Source organism: Mobula birostris, chromosome 2, assembly GCF_030028105.1.
Source record: "Mobula birostris isolate sMobBir1 chromosome 2, sMobBir1.hap1, whole genome shotgun sequence".
In the NCBI taxonomy this organism is placed as follows: domain Eukaryota; kingdom Metazoa; phylum Chordata; class Chondrichthyes; order Myliobatiformes; family Myliobatidae; genus Mobula; species Mobula birostris.
Genome location: NC_092371.1, coordinates 41,558,961 through 41,565,174, shown reverse-complemented (window position 1 = coordinate 41,565,174; position 6,214 = coordinate 41,558,961).

Here is a 6,214-nt window from a genome sequence, read left to right as displayed (position 1 = left end):
GGCAAACACCTTTATACAGGACTCTGTGAGAGGAGCCACAGGGGCAGTCAGCAGAGGGGTGTGTCCAGAGGTAACCGAGTTACAGCATACATACATGGTTTACCACAATTACCAACTGAACAATGAATTCATTCACACCTTCAGTATTCTCCACCATTGAACATAACTGGGAATTACAAACACTGTGTTATCTGTCGAGATTCACAATAAAGGTTATCTCCTCCCAAACTTGGAGTAGTAGGATGTGGATCCAGTTGCTGCAGTTTACATGGGAAGGAGCAACAGACATGCAAACTGCTGAGAGAGTTCGAGGATCCGATGTTAAAAATAAAACGAAAACCTGAGTTGATATTTCTTGCATCTTTACATGAGCCACGTGCCAAGATAGTGATGTATAGAAGCCAGAGCTTTGGAGAAAAAGTGAACTGTCATGAAGGGTCATTGACTTGAAATGTCAAGTCTGATTCCTTTCCAGATACTGTCAGACATGCTGAATATTTCCAGGGTTCATTATTTTTAGTTCCTATTTCCTAAATCAACAGTTTTTCTTTTGTCAGTTCCATTCACATGGGCTCCAACGGATGTCTTGCTGAATCATAGAATAGGGCAATACTTTTAATCAGGTGAAGGGCAAAGCAGGTGGTGAGAAAGGAAGATTGGTGGTTCTGTCTGCAGTGAAGTTTGAGGATTCAGGGAAGGTTAAAAGCAGATTTTACTGGAAGTAACGACAGGAAAAAAAATATAAATTCTGGCTATAAATTCAACTGACCAGAGGTGAATTTTTAGGTTCAGAGTTTCTGCTGCAATTATAGAGTGTCCTGATGAGACCAAATCCGGAATATTATGCACAATTTTTAAGAATAAGGATGCCTACTGGAAAAAAATCGCAAATCTGCTGGTATTTCCTGAAGAAGAGTAACTTTATATTTCCCTTGGAGATTGGAAGATTGAGAAATGATCTCAGCAAAACAAAATTCTTAAGGAATCTGAAAGGGTAGGTGTTGAAAGGATGCTTCCCAGTCTAGAGAATCAAGAACTAAAGAGTCACAGTATTAGAATAATTTATCAGAGTCAAAACAGGATGATAGGCAAAGCTGCTACATAAGACTTGTGTAGACATCCCACATGCATTATTCTATCACTAAATCAATCCACATACTCAGAGTCCTCTCTTGAGGAGACTGAGGTCCTTTGGAATATGCAGGCATCTCCATCATATGTTCTACCAGTCTGTTGTTGCCAGTACAATCTTCTATGCAATGGTGTTTTGGGGCAATGGCATCAACATGGGTAATGCCAACAGACTCTATAAACTGATTAGAAAGGCTGGCTCTGTAATAGGAGTCAAACTGGACACACTGGAGGCTGCGGTAGAACAAAGGACCCTACGGAAAATCTTGACAATTCTGGATAATGTTTCTCACTCTCTGCATGCCACTTTGTCTGAACAGAGGACCACTTCCAGTAATAAAATAAGACAATTGCGCTGCCTCAAAGAGTGCTATATGAGGTCATTCTTACCCTCAGCCATTAGGCTCTATAATGAGTCAACGTATAGTTAGGGAAGTGATGACCCCCCTCACAGAAAACACTGTGCAATTGATTTTTAATCATGAAAATTAAGTTCATTCATTTTGGTTAGCAATGCTACATGTGACTTTCCAAATGTCCACATACAGTAGATAGAGAATGATCTCATCTGTTTGTGGGACATACTTGTTTGTTGGAAAGTTGGATAACTAATAGTGGCAATTAAATAAAGTACATAAGAAGGTATGTAATATCATAAATTAAAACATAAATTTGAAGATGTATTTAAGGTGAAATTTGTGCTCACCTTCACCACTCATTATTACAAATGTGAATCTGGTTGCACTTTACAGGTACAAAATATGTGAGTTTCATTTGCATGAACTTTCTAAAATAATGAAAAATATCAATTTCACTAAACTCCAATGAAAATGGAAATATCCTTGAACTGAACCACAATATAAAAATGAAAGAAAAGTAAAATTCAATGACAGATTCTGACCTCAGATTGGAGAATTAATTACATAAAGGATATTTAATTCAGTGTGTATATAGTCTAGATTCATCTCAGTTGTTCCAAGGACAGGAAATTATAAGTAGAATGAAACAACTGAGCTACCAATAGTATCTTCAATGGAATTGAGAAAGCCAGAGAAAATTTAGTAAGGATTTTGATTTGAGGCTAATTACTGTCTGGAGAGATAGTTGAAAGATATTTTCAATATAAAGTTGTCAAAAAAGAAGAATATTCTTTTTAAGCATAGATTATGTTGGTATATGTGATAGCGCAGATACTGGGTTCATTTAATGCAAAATATGGATAAATATTTGAACCCAAAGGTATTTGAATTATTGATATGAAGATTATAGGACTGTGAATTAATTTTGAATTTCCTACAAAAAGTTGGCAAACTTGCAAATATCTTCTATGGCACTAAATATAACATAGATATCCCTTTGACAATAACTTCTTTTATTGCACAATGTTGCATTGTATTATGTTTTCATAACATGAACTGTAGTTATTCTGTATTGTGTCTAATTTAATATCAATTCCCAATATCATGTTCTAAAATGAAATCCAGAGCATGTTCTCCTAGTTCAGAGTGTCCCTATGGGAAACCTGCAGCAATGAGTGTACACTCGAACAGATTACAGGTTATATATAGTATTGCACAATACAGCATCGGTGTTCAAATGCAATTTGGAAAGCTAGTGTCAGTTTCATGCAGCTCTCAGTGCAAAGCATTATTTCATCACACATTCTTTACATAACAGATTGTGCATTCCATTGCCTTCATATCAATGCTACAGCAGATTGGATTAAATAGATTTAAAATTCATTTACAAGCCAATGCCAGCTAGAGAAGTAATATTAATCAGGGAAGAACACCAAATTGAAGTACTTTCTCCAAAATAGAAAAGACTGAACAGTGACCTCATGGAAGTGTTCAAGATTGTGGAAGGATCTCATGCGGTACATGCAGAGAAAGCAGTTCCGTCTTGGAGAAGCCATAATTGGGAGTATGATAAAAATCCAAGTCTAACAGCTTTACTTAAGCAATGGGTAAAATTTATAATTCCTTTTTATAAGGAGTAGTTGATATAAATATCAGAGAAGTATTCAAGGGAAATCAGATAAGTACATGGAGACAGATATAGAGGGTATACTGACAAAATTTGCAGGGGAGTCAACTTAAATGCTGCAAGTATGTCATACTTACAGCAAAATTCCTTGCCAGAGCTAAATCCCAAGCACAATTGTCATAGCAAAAGTATGGTCAAATTTGCCTTAAAGTTTTATCTTTCAACTGTAATAGGGAGCTTGAGATTAAAATCAGGTTGGAAAGCGTGAATGTCATAATCATCCCAAGAAACAAAACATTAAGAATTTTTTAACAATCAACATTAATAGTCTTTTGAATAGGTCATTTAATGAGATTTAACTACTGATTTAGAGCCTCAAATGTGTTATGAGGATTCATCAGGACTTTGTTATTAAAACAAAATTGGGTTCTAATAATTGTCACATTGTTGAATTTAGTAGCATTAGGTGCAAATTCACAAGTAATTTTAATGGTACCAGCTCCCTATGAAGAGTGGAACTACTGCTCTGTGGAATCCATCCAAAGATCTTTACCATATTGGGTTTTGTTATAATCTCAATTTACCCTTTGGCTGTTCCAGACATCCTGTAAATATCAAATGTACCCACAAAACACTAACATTTAGAGGATGAGTCAACTCAATATTCATTTGAATCAGGGCAACAATCTGCAACAGTTCTCCAGCTGTACTTTTATTTATTTCAATGCAGTTCAGCAAAAACAATGACACTTATGGACAGTAAATGGCCCAATCGGAAGATATCCCCAGGGGCCCATTACAATTAGATAACTATCTCAAAAATGCTCCCAGGGTCAAAAGCAAGTTATTTGCCATTTAAACTATTGCACTACAGTTTGTCAGCTATCTGCTTTTATCCCATCTCCAACCAGAGCAAGGATAGGTATCCCCCAGTCTTCACCCAAAAGCTCACTGGTCTCTACAATCAAAGAATCATCCTCTATAATTTCCCGAATCTTCATTGTGACACCCTCCCTTCCCCTTTCATCATTCTGAAGGAACCATCCTCAGTGTGACTCCCTGGTTCTTTCTTCCATTTTCACTAAACCCATTACCCTTCTCTTGGCATCTTCTTAAGCAACCACAGGAGATGCAACAGTTGCTCTTTTATCTCTTTCCCTGTCACCATCCAGTGATTTAAACATTGCTTCCAGGAAATAAATGAGTCACTAGAATTTCTTACAATTTAGTATATCACATTTGCTTCACACTGGAGAGAACAATGGCAAATTTAATGACTGCTTTGCAGAATACCAGTATTTAGTCTGCAAGGGTGACTCTAGGCTTCCAGCTGCTTGCCACTCTGTTCTCTGGCTTTGACTTCTCATACTGGTCCATGGAAGCCCAATGCAGGCTCAAGGAATAAGATCTGATTCCCTGACTAGGCACGTTTACAGCCTTCATGATTGAACACTGAATTCAAGACTTTTACAGAACTGTGCAAAAGACTCGGGCATATATATCGTATATAGCTAGAGTGCCTAAGACTTTTGAACAGTACTGTATATGTATTATGTCTTTCCAGTTACCAAATAACATTTAATACTGCTGAGCTAATACAAAGTTAAGTATTCTTATTTGTTTCCCAACCTCCTTTCTATTTTAACCAATATATAATACCATACAAAAGTCTGAGAGATTCTAGCTAATATATATGCCTAAGACAGTACTGTATATAATCAACCTTTCCAAATTGTGTCAGAATGAAAAGCTGTTAGCCTGTATTAATAAAGTGGGGTTTCTTTCTCCTAACCTGCTGCATACTTCAAACATTTTTATTAAATTTCAGATTTCCAGTCTTTGCTGTATTTTGTTTCTCACAATCCCAGCATTGTCTTTGTTTCCTCTCTCCTCAGTTCTTTTATTTCATTTTCCTGCATCTCTCTCCCATTCAGCTTCACCTTCATAGCTCTAACAGCACCACAACAAATTTCTTATGTTAGAGCCGAGCACAGACGTTCACTTAGTACTCCCCACCTCTCCTCTACACTGAAAATTAAAACATATTTAATTTCTAACCTTTTCTTGTTTTATTGAAGGATAATCAATCTAAAATATTAACTCTTCAAGTGTTTCCAGCATTTATTGTTAATATTTGTTTCATTTTAATTTATTATGTAATAAATTAAATATAATTATGTAATTAACTTTTACCAATTATATGACAAAAATGTGCTTGGGAAGATAAAGAGTTTTAAATCTTAAAAGAAATCTTCTAATGGGAGGTCAAGTGGAAACATTTCTATTAGATAGCATATTTATGTAGGATAGTTGTACATGGTTACTTGTTTATTTTGATGGGATTTCATGTGACTTGTTTAAGAATATTACATTTATTCTCCATTATAAGTAAAAAAAAATACTGCTAGTACTGGAACTCTGAAAGAGAAATGAAGTGCTGGAAAAGCTCAGGAAGTACGGCAGCATCAACAGAACAAGAAACAGATTTAGCATTTCAATTTGAACTTCCTTTGTTTGGGCTCTCGCATTCGACCATCCCCTATTTCATAGCTTTTGTCCTATGTTTATTTCTCTGTATGACCTCATTAACCCAATTGATCAGATGACTTCTACAATTCATTCTCATGGCAACCTGTCCTTGATATTGTCTTTGTCATGTCAATCTCCCACTTACCAACTCTGCAAATTTAACTTTTTTTCTTTCTTTCCTTGCACACCTGAAACTCTCTCTTTCATCTGATGCTGCCTGACCTGCTGAGTGTTTCCAGCACTTTTTTTTATTATCCATTGTATAGCTAACCATAATAAATCTTGAGCTGGCTCAGTGTAATATCTAGTGCTGTAAAAATAACTATCACTTTCACTCAAAATTTTACTGAAATTCAAGATTTCTGTTGACCACATATCACATTATGTTGCTGATAACTCCAACCAGCCTCTATTGGGTATAATAATGTATAGTTATAATGCACATTTAAATATGTGTAGTATCTAGATTTTCAAAAAATAATCACAATCTGAAAACTACTTCTCTATCAAACTGCTTTTGAAATATCTTTTTCTATGCAAAACACAATTATGCAATGTTTTAGAAATG